The 18,282-nt window shown below is 29.4% G+C and overlaps 1 protein-coding gene across 2 annotated transcripts in view; it reads left to right on the forward strand.

Annotated features, from left to right (window-relative positions):
* LOC129968916 (carnitine O-palmitoyltransferase 1, liver isoform-like) overlaps window positions 1-18,282 on the forward strand; it is a 162,497-nt gene that overhangs the window by 30,998 nt on the left and 113,217 nt on the right. Inside the window, exon 1 of one of the 2 annotated variants that reach the window (XM_056083258.1) lies at window positions 10,151-10,249. The exons of the other annotated variant lie outside the window; for it this stretch is intronic. The gene's annotated coding sequence lies outside the window, so the exon portion shown is untranslated. Of the gene's footprint in view, window positions 1-10,150; window positions 10,250-18,282 lie in introns of those variants that run through there. 2 annotated transcript variants of the gene reach the window in all.

Here is an 18,282-nt window from a genome sequence, read left to right on the forward strand (position 1 = left end):
TCCTCTGAAAGATTTTACACAAAATTTGATAGAAATTCTGATGGATTCTGTAAATTTATTATACAGACCGTATACCAAATTTCAACAGTCTAGCTCAAAGCGTTTTTGAGTTATCATTCTCACAGACAGACAGATGGACAGACATTTTCCAACTATATATTTTTCGAACTGAGGGAGGTGTGAACCGTGGAGATTCGACAAAATCTCGTTCAAATTTTTTAACGATTACTATACTTTCACTATATTAGTTTAGTTTCTCCTATACTATAGGAGAAAGTGAAAGTTTGAAAATTTAAGAACATAACAGTATATCTGATGTTATTCCAATACAAATAAAAGGAATCTTTTATTTATTAAACAATATAACAATGAATAGCTTCAAAAAAGTACTAGAGAACTAAATATATAACAAATATTTTGTCGAACAGAATTATAATAAAAAGGATGCAGAGGCAAAAAAATAAGGTGAATGGAAATTATTTTCATGTGACTCATGTCAGGTGTATCCTCTCAATCTAATTTAGAATTCACTAATTATCTTGCACGAGAAAAAAAGGACGTGACGTCATAACGCACGTGATGTAAAGATAGCTAGACGTCAGATGACAAGTCACATTTTACTATGACGCCATGTTCATTCCGAAATAAATCTCTTACCGTATGGTCTATACAACATAAAATAAATAAACTTAATAGAAAAGAATAAATTTAATAAAATGTTTACATAGAAAATAAATAAAGTATAATGAAAAATGTATCTAATTTTAAAACATTCAGTTGTAAATATTGTATCTTTCACAGGAATTCATTTTTTTAATTGATGTTAGCTATTATACCCAGCATGATTTGACAGAAATTTTTTCATGGTTTTACTAATGAGAAATTAATCATTTACTTAATCTTTGTTTAACCTGTATTAAATCCTTTCCTATATTTCAGAATTTGTGCATAAAAATTTGAAATACTTATGCAAAACATTCATATCAAAGGTTAAATCATCACATATCAAATTCAGCTATTCAAAACTACAAGAAATAAAAATTACATGCGAAAAACTAAAGATAAATTTAAAATTAGCTTTCCCCGTAATCTTAATATGGCTATAAAAAGCAGTTAAAATATATAATATTTTTAACGTAAAATATGTTTTATATAAATCTTTCTATTGTTTGAATGTATTTTGAAATAAAATGAGAAAAAATGTTGTTTCGAATTCTAAAATCTTATGACTTTTCAAAAAATTATACATTATTCCAAACGATTTTTAAAATCCATCGTAAACAATTTTTTATGCTATTTTAAAGCATTGTGGAAAGTTTAAATAAACAAACATAACAATAAACAAAATTCAAATAAACAACTAACAATTAAGTTAAACAAAGTTAAAAACATGGAATAAGAAGATGATTATTTGAATCTCCATCGATCATTAAAAGAAATTAGTCAACTATTAAATCAATTTTTGAGAAACAGAAAATCTCTAAGCAATTAATTTTCGAATAAAAAAGAGATTTTTCAAATAAAAAAAGTAAATAAATTAATCTTATTTAACTTCTTAATCGTATATCTTTTGCGACTGTCATACGGACATCGAATTATCGCTTCTTAAGCTCATAAGCTGACTTTAAATCGTTCTAAGAGGTTATAATTCGATAATAAAAAAAAAGAATTACGCATAATCCGCAAATAGTTTTAAGTATTTTATAGTTTCTCAATTTATTTAGTAAGATAGTAGATTTCCTAACTGAAGAGTGTCATCTAATAAAATAATAAGAGAAAATATAAATCCAGATGAGAGATTAAATCTATTTTCTACGCTTTGGGACATTTTAATTTCTATTTCTAACGCCGTCATGTCATTAGTTTGCATAATATTGTGCATGTACAAAGAAAAAGTAATTTTAATTCTATAAAAAAGAGATTTAATTAACTGTCTGAAATATTTTTCTAAAGCTTTATTTACACTTTACAATATTTGAAAAAAAATTTCAAGAAAATTCGTTGAGTAAATTTGAATTTCTATAAGAAACACATAATTTGGCCTTTCAGCTATATTTATAGAAATTATTTTATTTTAAAATAAAATTAACTTTTTAAGGTGACCATCAAAAGATATTAGATGGATGATGGAGGAAAATTTTATTAAAATTTAATGAAAGGTGTAGTTTTATCACACCAAGACAGAACAGAGAAAGAAACCGATCTTTACGCAGCTGTTTCAGCCTGAATTGCAGAGCGAGAAATTTCATATGAAAATACCTTTTTCCTGATGTAAGACTTAAGTAAGATAAGAGTTCCTGAAATTTAATCCATGAAAGCATAAAGAAATATGTAATGGTTACATAAATTTCTCCTACATGCTTGATATTAATACAGATGAATTTTTTTAAAATTTTATTTAGTTCTTACATTTTTTTTGGTAGACATCCTGTATAAATGCATATAAACCGGATTTGTCTTAAATACAATAGAATCATTGAATTAGTAATATAGATATTTTAAAAGCTTACAAAAAATTTAACTTGAATTTATCTTTCTAGAAAATATCGCGAGTTCGCAAATTGTACAGACTAAGTCTATGGCAAAGGATACCGACGTGCTCTGATTGGTTTAAGCCTTGGCATCTTTTTGGCAATGTTTTGCCAAAAAGATGCCATACTGAAATATATTTTTATAAAAATAAATAAAATTTGTGAATTTATCCCCACTTCCTTATTTTTTACGGTTTGCATGTAATATTTATCTGGCACACATATACAGCAGAAAAGATCAAATCCGGAAACCTGAATTCAGGAAATATAAAAATTGCAATTTATTAAAAATATTTTTTGTGTGTGCTTCTTCTTAATATTATTTTGATATAACTAAAAAAATTAGCTACGGAATCACATATTCCGTTAAAGCTTACATATTTATACGTTTTGGGCATTAAGTGATCATCTTCCCATATGTAGTTGATGGGAAAATAACAAACGTTCAGCAACAAGTTTCAGTGACTGCATAAATTATCTAATGAGGGCACGAAAATCATAGAAAAATAATAATTATTTAATTGCTGCATTATATGTTGAGTAATTGCTTTCATTTAGTTTTTATACTTCTATGCATAAACAACATTAGTTACTTATATTACTAGTATTATTAGTAATATTTATTATTATTATTATTATTAATTAGTATTAGCAGCATTACTAGTAATATTTAGAGAAACCAATTATATTAATAAAAATTAGATCGTGTTGATATCAACTAGTATCTTCCATAAAACTAATGAAAGGTTCAAGGTTTGAGCCAAATAAGCGAAAACTACACTATTATGAGTGCAAAACATTGCCAAAAAGATGCCAAGGCTTAAACCAATCAGAGCACGTCGGTATCCTTTGCCATAGACTTAGTCTGTACAATTTGCGAACTCGCGAAAATATCATAATTCATGTTTTTGTTTTTTTTTCTTACATACACGTGCTGAAAATTGCATTCTTCTGAGTTTAGTTTGCAGTAAGAGTTAATTTTTTTAATTACAGCCTCTTGTCAACGTGATGTAAACACGCGGATAAAAGCTAATTTTTTCCATGCAAGCGTAAAGTGCACATGCAGGTTAAATTTTGCTTATATTTTGAACGAAATAAATTGATAAAAAGATGGTTAAAATATTTTTAAACCAGTGGAACTGGTTTCCTTAAAACTTTTTCGCATACTCTCTAACAAACTCGTCTTACCATGTACGTCTACGTTGGTACATGGACTACTACGTCTTACATGGCTTTGGCGTATAATAGTTACGAAATATTAATATATTTTGTCGTGAATTTAGTATTTTTACTGAATCTGTAATACCATCTTTGGCGAGTTATTCGCGATTGAAAGAAACCTTTAGTGTAAAGACCATATACCAAATTTCAACCGTCTAGCTCAAATAGTTTTTGAGTTATCTTTGTCACAGACAGACAGCCGGACATTTTCTAAAATCGTGTTTTTTCGAACTCATGAGGATCTAAAACATGGAGATTTGTCGAAATTTCGAATTTTTTGAAGATTACTATACTTTCTCTATAATATGTATAAGAAAAAGTAAAAATTGATTAAAAATAGAAATTTGACTTACATGCTAAAAAATTGAAATCCTTAGTAAATTAATTGCTAGAAATTTAAGATGGTGTGAAATTCACCTTTCTGTTGTTACATTTTCTGATGATATCGCGATAATACTCCAACATTTCACCGAACTTTTAATTAATAATAATTTTTAAAAAATTGCTCTTAGGTACACATTTCTATCCTCCAAAGTTTAAATGTGTCATGTGTGTTAGATCTAAATTAAACGATTTGACTTGTAAAGCGCCAACACAAGTATACATTAATCTTTTTCATAAATAAAATGAAAATGAAAGACTAAAAATAAATTACTTTCCAAATATTAAAAAGCAATCTCTAGGACACGGAACCCCCGACATTTGTGGTGTCCCTGGGCCATTGTCCAATTTGCTTATTAAATAATACAGATTTCAATATTTTCTGAACGATTTTTACTTCTCTCTGTTAACATGTGAAATGATGAAAGCTCAGCCTTCACCTTGAAGGTAAATGATCGGTATGAATTTAAATCAAAAACCATTATTTAAATATGAATTTAATGAGTTGAAATAATATTAGACTATTGTATTTTACAAATAAAGACATGCAAAAATACAAATTTTGTTGGCGTCTTCATGAAACATTTAAGGTATTCGATTAGATTGAAAACATGAGTTTGGATAAAAATTCGCATTCGCATTTGTTTTTTTGTTTTTCAGTTTTAAAAAATAGGCGCGTTTTTGTTTCCAGTGATAATTTTATTTTGTCTCTGTGTCTATTGTAGGCCATGTTATAGCAATCTATTGACGTGCAAGTGATACTTATTTATAAGCATATACAAACTTTAAATGCATTTTTTGAAGAACGAGTTTTTTTCATAATTCTACTGTACGAATATCGTCATATTTCAAAAAATAATCAAGATATCTTAATGAAATTTATAATGAGTGCTTTTTATATTATGCAGAATGTAATGAAGTAAGGATTTGATGTTAAATACTCTAAAAGAGGATTTATGATTGTTTAATACAAATATTATTGAAAAAGTTCCAAAATTTCATACATTACATACACAAAATTTATTTTTGAATATAATTCTTAGTTAGTTGCACTATAAGGTAATTTACACATGTAATGTTACAAAGAAAAATGAAAAACTGCTAAAACGTTTTCTCCAGAAAATCCTAATTTTTGTAAATAAATGTTAATAATTACATCAAAATGTTATTTCTCTTCAAAACTGCATACATTTAGATAATTTTCCTTTTATTCATCATTTTATTCTTATATTAATAAAGAAACATCATATAAATAAAAAAAAAAATTTGAAAAATCCCCTTCGAACCTTTATACTTCGGAGTCGGATACTTTAAATAATTAATTGACATTTTAGGACTTGCTCCATTATCTGATCACATGGACATAGACAGGCAGATAAATTTCCTTTCGATGGATTTCATGAAAAATCTGATAGAAATATATAAGTTTAATGTAAAATACAATTTTATCCTCTAGCGCTGTTCGTTCTTTTTCATTTTTGAGTTATCAGATTTCAAAGAGTTACAGCGACAGATAAACCATCAGACAAGCATATTCTAAAAGATGTTTTTCGGATACAGACATATAAAATTAATCTCAAGGTCGAAATTTTGTTATACTCTTTATATCTCATATACTAAACAGTGGGAGTGGTCTTTCAGAAACTTTCTGGCACTCTCTTTAATAAAGGTGTTATCTCTTTTTCCCCACTACTACATAAATTGTAAAACTTGGGTTAGGTCGTGAACACAACGAGTGTTCAGATTTTTATTTTGGTCTTATAAGTACTATATGCTTGGTAATACAGAAAAGAAAACAGATACTCGAATATTAACCACATGCTATTGGCGAGCAATAGTTACGAAAGAACCTATTAGCGTGCAGTCTTTGACGGCTATTTTTTTTTTTGTATGTTTTTTGATAAATCGCTGGAATGTGCGAATATATAAGAACCAGAAAACGAAATATGGTTTTTTTTTTTGTCTGCTTTTTATGACTAACAGGAACTAAAATTTGACAAGGAACTGTAACTGTTGTCACAAAATCATCTATCAGATTTCATCAACTTAAATCAATACTTTTTTATCGTGGTCATTTTGTTTTACCTGGTTTACGTGGTTTTGTTTGTTTTTGTTTTGTTTGTATTTGATACTTTAAACATAAAAAATTGTCAATCTTTTGACAGCTTTGAGACGAAATTTCATTTGGATCTGTGTTATAGATGCTAAAAATATGAACCCAATTTCATTTACTTAATTTTTTACATTTTTGAATTCTCGCATTTATATGCATGCAAAAATACAGACCGACAGACAGTCAAACTCTTGAAGGAATTGATTTCAAATTTTATATATATATACACACACTTATATATATCAAGCTTATTATATGCTTATTTATCTATCTGACGTTCCAAATTGCGAGGTTATCAAGTTCATTTATCAAGACAGACAGACTTCCAGTGAATGAATTTCGTTCACAATTTAATAGAAAACTACAAATTTGATGTAACAACATTTCAGATTTCATCTGTCTAGTTTAAGTCGTTTTTAAATTATCAAACTCACAGAGAAAAATGCATAATTCCTTAAAGGGGATTCTCGAAGCCAGGCAGGTCTGAAACAAGAATATTCTTCAAAACCTCGATTTTGAATATTTCAAGGAATGCAATAACTTGTATTTATGTGTATTGCATACGAGAGAATAAAAAGTAAAAAATCCGAAAACCAATATTTCTTAATTAGTTTTTATTAATAGAATCGGCTCTCCTTTAGAATCTAATCGATTAAGAATGCACCTAATTAATTGACTAAATTAAGAAGGATAATTGATTTAAATTGAGGATATTCGATTTAAATTAGGAAGATTACAGATGGAATGTGGGGAAACATTTAATATAAAAGAATTTCTAATAAAGGCAACAAATATGTTCGATCACAAAGAAATTATAACTCTTTTCTCAAATTGAAGTATATACATGTAATGGTGAAATTTACATCATTAGTAATAAATTATTGTAATTGTTTCCATCGTTGAGAATCAATCACATTTTCAGAAAGTCATTTAGGTAATATCAGACAAAAACATAAAATATCAAATAAAGGAAGACACGTGTGTTTTCATTCTCTTCCTCTCTCCTTTTGGCAAAAATTAAGGAAAACGCATTTGTGCTTAATGAGAGTGATGTTTTGAAACCTGTGAAATCGATCACCCCAAAACTTTCTCGCATATTCTCTAATAAATTTTTTATCCTCCTCTTCGTCATACAAAATAATGGATTATGGGTAATGCCGTGAAAACCTTGTATGGCATTGATGAATCTTAAATTTGACTCAAAACAACAATTGCATTCACAAAGTATCATATAAAATTTCATTGATTTAAGTCATTATGTTTATGGATTATTATGTTTACTTGCGCATATGAAAGTACAGACTGGCAGGCAGCCGACAGTTTGACAGACTTGGTTCAAAATTTGAAAAGAACCGATATTTTAGATGGTAAACCTATGCACCATATTTTGTAAGATGGGGTTGAGTGAACTTTGGAGAATCCCACCTGCTCACCCTTGGTACTTTGGTTAAGAGTCCTGGTTGGTGTCACTGCCTGAATATCTCTAGAAAACAGCAAACGGCTCTCTTTCGTTTTCTTTGAGTGTACACACCAAATCCCTCAACTTCCAACACGGACGAAGGATCTTTGCAGAATGTCCTTGGTGCTAGGCAGATCAAGCCTCCCCCAATCGCATTCTTAAATGTTTGAATTTTACGATTTTTGAGATTTTAATGGACCCACTATTGTTTTTGGACTTTTTAGAGATCTTTGGTTTCATGGAGGTGGTATAATGCAGTTATAACACCTGGGATTAGAAACAACAACAACCATATTTTGTACACCTGGAACTTTATATTTTGTAGTTTTGTAATTCATTTATATTCGAACAGGCAAACTGGCAGACTTCCTGTGATCAGACTTCGTTCAAAATTTGACAGAAATAATCTATAAATTGGGTCGTAAGTCCAAATACAAATTTCATGTATCTATCTCAAAGTGTTTTTAAATTATCCTATTCACAGAAAACATAATGCCAAAAATATGTTTTTCGAATTCAAGAAGGTTTGAAACGTAGAGATCCGCCAAAATCTCGAGTAAGAATTTTTTGACGATTACAATATATCCTATATTTCGTATACGACAAAGTAATTAAAAAGATTGTTTATCACTAACAGAATGATTCTGTAATCATATGGTACTTCTACTTTGGTATTATAAGATTTTGTTATGCATGATAACATGTTAACATATATAAAAACATAATTTTGCACATGCATGGCCAAAAAGGTGGAACTTTTGGAATTTTAATTTCGATTTATTTCACCAAGGGAGACATAATTTTCGTACAAAGAAAAAGCGATAATGCTGCTTCAGTCTACATCGCAGCACAAGAGCAAAAAAGAGAGAAATTTTTCCCTTCAGTGATTTTAATATGAGATTTTGATGGGGATTTCTTTGACACCTGTAAATTTAGGAAGGGGAATCTTAAGTATCTTTAAAAGGGATGTTAAAAGGGATGCAAGTGTTAGGGATTTTTTTTTCTTTCTCTCAGAGCGCACGAATCAAAGTGGAAAAACAAAAAGGGAAGATTGTTACGGATAATTTGTTACGTATAAACTGAAATTATTATTTAAACATATTTCAGAAGTTTTATAATTATTATTGAAGATTGCCTTCTGCATTTTTTCCGAATGTATCCAAATTACTGAAAAAGATTTTTGTACACGAAGACAACTACTCAAGAATGCTAAACGAATATTGAAAACATATAAAGGTAGAATAGTTCAAAATCATACTATTGTCCAGCAACAGAGAATACTATAAATTTTCTTATTTCAAAATCGTCTGCATTTATTGAATTATTTAGTAAAAACTGAAAAATTAGGAAGAAATTGAGGAGAAAATTCCATAGTAATGAAATTGGCAACACTGAAAAGGTAAAATTTTGAATTTTAAGATGGCATAAAGATATTTATTGTGAGTTAATCTTCTTCGAAATTATTGCTGACAAGAGATTAAATTTTGATTAATTTCTAATAATCATGATTTGTAATTAACTTTTGCAATTTAAAAACCATTGCAGCATTCTCTTTCTTGCTTTAAAATAATAAGTGTGGTTAAATTCGATCTTATTGTTTACGAAAAGATATGGAACATACATACCTAACGTCAATGACATTTACTTGGTAATTTATTTTAAATTAATTATCGGAGTAATTAATATTTAATTATTTGTTGGAATAATTAATATTTAATTATTTGTTGGAATAATTAATATTTAATTAATTATTGAAATAATAATTTTTGATAAATTATTGTAATTAATTATTGAAATAATAATTTTTGATAAATTATTGTAATTAATTATTAAAATAATAATTTTTGATAAATTATTGTAATTAATTTTTGATAAATTATTATAATTAATTATTGAAATAATAATTTTTGTTAAATTATTATAATTAATTATTGAAATAATAATTTTTGATAAATTATTATAATTTATTATTGAAATAAATTTTTCCTCAAATTATGTGCCATCATTTTAATGGAATTAAAAACTAAATTGAATTGTTGATTGACTGATAATTAAGTCCTGAAAATATTTAAATGTTATATTGTTATCAGAAATACTCAACTGTTCAAACTTTCAGAGCCTTAATATATCAGATAGCAAGCGAAAACTCAATTAAGAAATTTCCTTTTTATAAACATGAAACAAATCAAATTTGATAAAAAAATATATATAGTAAAGAATTATAAACATCGATTTAGCTTCGAAAATTAATAAATGTTGATATGCTATTATATAAAAAATTATTCCTTAGTTTAAAGCTGTTTTAGAGTATTCCCTTCAAGTCTGACAAAATGCAATTAAGTCAGAAATAAATTCTATTAGTTTATGCGATAAATTCATCAGTTTTTAAATTCTTTGTTTGAGAGTATGTTAACAATACTTCTCTATATTTCATATTCGGAAAAGAAAAATGTTACGGGAAAATGGAAGAGCAGATCGGCGGGAAGCGGATAACTGATATCGGAGAGAATTCGTATCTTGGTAGCAGCTCCAGAGAGAACTGAGGTAAGAATTTTAAATTTGAATTTTATCAATAAACTGTGAAAGTGGGTTTACACTCGGACAGTTATAAGACGGCAATAGGAAGCGCATGAGCAGAAAGGCTGAAAAGTGCTGTTCGGTCCATGGCAAGTAATTGTCCCAACGGGACAACATGCAGCTGTATTGCATATATTTTTTTTTTCTTACAGCGTATGCGTTTGCAGAATTTGGCGGGGTTTTTGGCGTGAAAAGATTAATTCACATATCATAGATTTATTCCGACACTTTTTGCCCTTTGTTCTTTCTGATGCGAAGTTGTGTGTTTTTTTAAACTTTATTTGCCATTTTTTTCCATAGTTTTCCAAATTTAGGTATGCTGACTTTTTTTTTATTTTACCATGTTTTTTTGTGTAAATATTCATCATTTTAATACGATATGCAGTGAAAAAGAAAAATTCAGGGACGATAGAACGGCAATTTATAGCCAAGCATGGAATGCCTGAATCTATCTTATGAAATTGTGGCAAACATAAATCAGTCCCTTTTACTCATGCTCTGCCTACAGGCCATCTTATAACTGACTGAGTGTAAACCCTTCGTAAATAATAATCATAGTCGATATAATATAACAAGCTCGTGTTACCGCATACAAAGTAATCAATCACTCTTGTCAAAACACGTGATAAAACCGATACTTTTCATGATTTTAATAATTTCTTTTATACCTACATAACGTTATTAGATACCAATTTTGTGTGCATAATATTGTCATTATAATTAAAAGTAATTTTTTGAAGATAACATAAAAGCAGAAGAATCAAATAAAAACAATATCATATTCTGATGTTTAGATCTTCAGACACCTTAAAGACACTTTAAATTTTTTTCCCTGATGTGTGTGTGTGTGTGTGTGTGTGTGTGTGTGTGTGTGTGTGTGTGTGTGTGTGTGTGTGTGTGTGTGTGTGTGTGTGTGTGTGTGTGTGTGTTACGGAATCCACTAAAGGTTGTTTCGTTTATGTCTCATACGTACGTTTATATCATAAAAAACAGAAACAATATAAAAATGATTGCCAAGTCTTGACATCCTTTGCTTTTTTTTTTAGCATAAACCTTAAGTTTAACTGAAAGAACGTATTGGAGAGGTACAGGTATTTATTGATCGTATAAGGTACTGCTGAAGCAATGTACCGGTTGAAAATTTCCTTTCGGTATGTTTTAATACTTCTAGGTTTCCAAACCTACTCCTATTAACACTCTAGGCAGGCACATTTTATTATAAGTTTTGAAAAGAGTGATATTTCAAGAAGCGAAATAAAATTAAATTAAATTTAAAAATATTTTGTATTTGTTGGTTTATGTGTTTTAATTATAAAACAAAACACACATTTTTTGTCATATTTGTTCTCTTGTTGATGCTTGTGTTATATCCATTTTTTTTTCTAAAATATAATAACAAAAACGTAAGTAAACAGTAAAAATGTATGACATATAAGACTCTCTAGGGGAAGTAAAATAATTAATAAGATTAATATTTAAAAAATGATTTTGTTGCATTATTTTTAAAATATTATTTATTATTATTCAAATATTATATATTTATTTTGCTGTAATAACTTTAAAATGTACATCTATAATATAGGTCATAGATTAGTGCCAGAAATTTTTCCACTGATTTTATGTAAATTTCATCTGCTGAAAATAAACGTGACGTCAGTTTTTACGCATCGCCTCTTACCTCTAATTTACGACAGTAGTAGCATCTACGTCAACGCTTTGAAATAGGCTTATGTAATAAACATTAAATTAAAATATTTTCTGTAATAAATTTTATAAATATTTTCCTTTAACTGAAGGAAAAACACAGAAAAGCTCTTGTAAATCTATAATAGTTTAGTAAAAAGTCAGCAATGTGAATAGTGAATTAAAACAACAAGAAAAGTTATTTTTGCTTTCTCTTATACATAGTATAGAAAAAGTGTATTAATCGTCAGAAAATTCGAACTCGAGATTTTGGCGAATCTCCAAGCTTACACTTCCCTGCGTTTGAAAAACACATTTTTAAAAAATGTCTGTTTGTCCTGCGTTCTGTGACAAAGATAACTCAAAAATTCTTTGAGTTAGACGGTTGAATTTTGGTATGCGGTCTTTACAGAATTCTATCAAATTTTGAGCAAAATCCATTCTGAGGAAGTCTGTCTGTCTGGTTATTCTAATGTAAGTTAAATGCGAAATGAAGAGAGCTAGATGTGTAAAATTCGGTACACAGATTTAACATCTATAGAGTGGATATCTGCCACACTTCGGGACAAATCGAACAAGAACCTGTCGGTCTGTACTGTCAGAAATGTGTAAACGCAATAACTAGAAAACACCGTGACGTCGATATATCAAATTTAGTATGTGATTTTCTGATTACAAGAGTATCAAATTTGTATTTCAATCGGTTGCATCAACTCAAAAAACACACATTTGATTTTCGGTTAATATTAAGGGATTAATCGCCAAATAACTCGCCAATGATGACACGATAGATTCTGTAAAACTGCTAAATTCAATTCAAAGATTAATATTTCGTAACTATTGCACGCTAAATCCATGTAATCCGTTCTGGGATAACACCTTTATTAAAATGTATGCGAGAAAGTTTTAGAGAGACCACTCCCGCTGGTTTTTACTCTGAGAAAGCAAGTTTCTTTATTCATCATTCTTGAATGAACTGTGCTATTCTTTCCAGATGCCAACAGTAACCTGCGATTATATGAATATTCCATCTATTCTACTATCGGTGGTGGCCGCGGTGGCCTGGTGGTAAGGTCTCGGCTGCGGAACCGGAGGGTTTCAGGTTCGTGACCCGATTCCACCGAAGAACCGTCGTGTAAGGGGGTCTGTTGCACGTTAAATCCGTCATGACCAAACGTCCTCCCGCTGTTGTGGAAAGGAGGTGCCATCTCAGGTGTCGTCCTCATCATCTGACCGCGGTTCAAAATGACGAGGTCCGTCCCAAGATAGCCCTAGTGTTGCTTCAAACGGGACGTTAATATAACTAAACTAAAATGATATCGGTGCTTCTTTATGTCTTGGTGAAATTGTTAGTTTTATTCATCAGTTGTACCATCAAAGTTTTCAGGAAAAAGGTCTAAAACGATTTTTCTTATAACGACCTTTATATTCTTATTCGCATATGTTATAGTGTTCTTATTCATCAAATGTTCTTTGAAATAATATAGTTTTCTTTGAATAATATAGTTATATTGAAATAATATAGTTTTCAGTTTTGTGGTACCTTCTGAACAAGGGGAAAATCCACTCTATCTTACTTTTAGAATCCACAAAAATGAAAATAATTTATAAATTGTTTGATTTTAGGACTATCAAATAATTAGTCATTAAGTTTTTCTTTACTTATTCTAGGCTATTTTGCTTTATAAGTATAAAATAAAGGTTGTCCCGATCAAAAACTTTCACAAGCTATTTCCTTAACCCTATTTTTATATGTAATTGAGGCAAGATGATTTTGGCTTGATCGAATAAGGGTTCACTAACGACATTTATACCTATCTCTCCAACAACCATATTTTACTCGTAGACCACTCTTTTTAAATCTATTGTATTGGTTACCTCTACTATTTTATTGGCGCAAAAACATTGATGCTTTGAATAGTAAGGACTTTTGAATCCATTCAAATTACCATCCGTATAATTGTTTCCTTAACCAAACTTAATCGTCTCCATGTCCAAAGTTATGGTATCATATTTTTCTTTTAACATCTCATGATTTCCCGTATAAATACTGAGTGCTAATATTTTTTTCTTTATTTTTCAGGTAATACATCTTTTGAAGAATATTTTATTCATTAAATGCATATGTATTTCATACTTTTTCTGCACTAAATATCAAAAGGTAGAGCTGATAGCAAAAAAAGCTAATTTTATCCTGCACATCAAATACACGATTGAAATCAGCTATCTCGATATTCTTTCTGATCTATCTACCTTAATTTTAATGATTTCTCGTATGCAAATAAATATATAGATATCCGAAAACTAAAGATATTTGAGAACAGAGAGGAAGGTTCTAGAGTAAAAAATTTTTCATAAAATAGGGATACACACACCTTTTGGGGAAACAAACTTGTGCTTCAAACTTAAGTAAAATCGTGAAGAACGTACCTTTGGAACAGAATGGTTTGGAACAGAATAGTCGATAAGGTGATTAAAAGAATTCGGTGTGGTGATGTAAATGCTGATAATATTATTATTAAAATTGATTGTTTAATAAATTTTTAGGGAACATCTAGTAAAATATAACTATTTAATAAATAAAAAAAGATAAGATAACTCGTTGGAAACAACGACGATGGGATTTTTACTTCTTCAACAACCTTTTATAGGCTATAGAAATAGATGGGCATACAATGCATGGAGCTGTTAGATTAGATGTGTCACTAGAAACATAGACATTTCTAATGGCTCAGTCGGAAATTTATCTTGGTGGCTAGTCCTTTTGCCATAAACTGTAAGAGCAATTGAAGAATTATAATCTTCTTGGAGCAGAAGTTCGTAATCCCAAAAATAAGACAGTTGGCTCAGTGGCATTTTTGATTATTTCTCTACAAGCTCAGCTTTACCATGCATTAGAAGATGAAAAGCGGAGACATGTAAAAAAAAAAGAAATTGAAATCTAATTTAAAGTAACCTTTTGCATCGCTAAGGATGCCAACAATATCGCCAAAGTAGCAGATTACAGTTCAACAAAGCAGCAATAGTATTTTCCAGAAAATCTTTTATCTAAAAAAATCTTGTTGAAAATCTAATCGATCTACTTGTTTGGATAACCTCGAGGAGTATACAGAAGTAGATTTCTATAAAAAAACCATGAAACAAAGAGACAAAAAAAAATTCGCCATACGCTAAGAGATGTGCCGAAGGTTGAAATCTACTTTAGTATCCCTCTTGAGTTTTTTGCCAATGTAATAAGCGAACAAGTAGGCGGAGAAATTTTAATAGCAATCCCTATTGCTGGTTTGTGAACTAATTTCTTGCCTTGTTGTAATGTACAACTTTTAATTCACTTGGCATTCTTAATATCCACAGCGCTGTAAATGAGGACTTTAAAATAGATTTCTCGTATAAGTTCTTTTAAAAAAACGACTTTTCCATGACAGCAAATACTATAAAACTAATTTTTTTAGGAAATAATTTGAAAAGTTGTGATCATAACAAGTTTTTTATCCTGAAACTAAACTTTTTGGAAAAAAAATATTTCAGCAGAATTCCTTTAGATCTAATCTTTCAAAGAGGCTTTATAATCGATGTCCACTGGTGCGTGATCTTTTTTACATGTGTTTACTAAATTCCACACTTGCGATACAGGAAAAAGATGACTGTAAAAGATATACTAGCATTTAACTAATGGAAGCTGAAAGCATTTCAACAGTATTTCCTTCAACGTAAAATCGATCTAGATAACATGACACTTAACTGAAACAATCAATTAAAATAGATAACGGTAAACTTGTAATGGTAGTAAATTTAAACGCGGAAATATAAATAGTGACAAAAATAATAATTAGAAAAATAAGATCTCGCCACGTGCATCTATTTCTATATTCTTATCATAGAAAGAAATCTTCATTCAAATCATAATATTACAATCACAAAACCTTTTATTTTATTTGTAATCATATATCATGGTCATAAAAAAACTACGCATTGTATTCAAATCAGTTTTTTTTTCATCTAATATTTGGCTAATTTAATGCGACAGAATTTAACTTTTGAACTGAGGCTTTCATTGTGTGCCATAAATGATAGGACTTTAATGTCTTTTTTCTTTCTTTCAAACTCATTTCAGTTATTTTGAATGCATCCCATCCCAAATGCTGGAATCTTCAGCAGAAAGGCAGATTGTTAAGTTTAGTGAATGGTATTTAAGTAAGGAATGATTAAATAGAGAGTAGAAAATATTAATCTGTATTAATCAAACATCAAATCGTAAATATATCCTTACGAGAATTTATTTCGAATTTTTCAGGATTGGAAATACAGTGTGTTCATTAATTATTGTCGGGGTTTCCGTACCTCATAACTTTCGAATATAAAATATTAAGCAAAAACCGATTACGTATTCGTAAATTACAACTCAAAGAATTTTATTAATGATATTAAAGTGTAAAGCAAATACGCTAAGATCGCATTGTTGCCAAGTAAAATTCTTTGAGTTGTAATTTACGAATACATAATCGCCTTCAGCTGAATGCCTACAAAGTGCAAATTGTGCAAGCTTTACACTTTAATATCATTAATAAAATTCTTTGAGTTGTAATTTACGAATACGTAATCGGTTTTTGCGTAATATTTTTTATTCGAAAGTTATGAGGTACGGAAACCCCGATAATAATTAATCAACACCCTGTATCTATAGTAAATAAAGTAAAAAATTATCCTCGAAATGGTAAATTATCAGTGAATTTGAGAAAAGTTGATGGAAAAATAGGAGATTCGTCCGTATCGAATGCTGTAATTTTTAGAAATGATAAGCGATAGAATTAGTGTTTACAAGCAATTGTTGGCTAACGAATCCAATACAAATCCATGACCAACAAAAAGAGATTTTAAACTTCTGTAGCTGTTTTTTAATTGATGGCTGTGACTTAGAGTGGTATCGTATAAAATGGAGTCAAAACTTGGTATTTACTTTTAATAAGTTCACCAGTACTTACTTATATTACTGGAATATAAGCTATTTCACTCACTTTCAAAATTTTGCCAATCGTTATTAGTGCAAGTGCTTTTCGTTACCCAGGTTTACAAACTACAGAGTGATTCAAAATTCATCATTGCAATTTGATGGGAAGGTAGTAGACAATATAACAAAAATGTTTTCATATGCGAAGTAGGTCACAAACATACATATAGGGAAATAGAGAATATTTTGTGTCCCCAACTTCACGTACAAACTTGTGACTACTAGTTGAATAATTGATTTCATTGAAATAAAAGAATTGGCGCGTGTTCCATGAATTAGGTGATAAACGTTTAACATATAAGTCAGAAAGGGAAGTTATCAGGCAACTGCAGAAGAACCGCAGCGCCATACATAAACACTAGATTTGTCTCCAATCGATTTGTTTTCTCTGAACAATTGCGGTAAAGAGAATGAATATTCTTGTACATGAGACTGCAGTACTCAGCATTATTAATACCCTTTTCCGACTATATCATTTCCAAATGTGGTACTACTCTAGAATATTCTCTTTCATCGCAATGGTACTGTGATTTCTGTGTTCTAGTAAATGGTCTCAACGTTGAGCATTTTTCTAGAACCTAGAATGATCAAGTAAAATGAAAGTAAGTGGTTTTGAATTATTTTCTCTTTTCCTCTACTCTATATACTCTTTATACTAGACATATTTTGTTTTTTATTTAAGGCTTTCGATAGTATTTTTCTATATTCGATTGGTACTTTCTAGATCTCAATGGCATCTATGTAATTTAAACTATAAATTCATGGTTAATTTATATAGCCCTGTGTGATGAAACGCAGGTCTTACTGATATATATTCAAATGGATTTAATTTCGTTTAATAGACGTGCTTCTCTTAAGCAACTTAAGAAATACTTTTGTATAGACACACTAATTCCGAGGTGTACTCAAATAGCGAAGAGGAAACTGACTTCTTATTGACTGGAACAACATCTTCATCCTCTAAAAACTTTCATAGAACCCTTGCAAGAGCACATTTCACTCCTACGAATTTTAAATGCATGGTGTATCTATGGCAGTCATTTCGAAGTCGAATCTACGCAACTAAGCCCTCATAATTTTGAAGAAAATATCTCCAAATGTTATTTCACATATTTTTAGGCATTTTTCACAAGCTTCAAGCTCCTCCACTGTCAAATATTAGGCTTTAAAGTCATATTGGTTGAACATAAAGGACAATTTGAACTACTTTAGTTTTGAATCATGCCAAAAATTAATATGAAATTTTCGTATTTTTATAAACTTGAATAAATCTTTAGACCAAACCAAAAGCCATAAAAAATATCACCGA

The sequence above is a fragment of the Argiope bruennichi genome, chromosome 5 (genome assembly GCF_947563725.1).
Source record: "Argiope bruennichi chromosome 5, qqArgBrue1.1, whole genome shotgun sequence".
In the NCBI taxonomy this organism is placed as follows: Eukaryota; Metazoa; Arthropoda; class Arachnida; order Araneae; family Araneidae; genus Argiope; species Argiope bruennichi.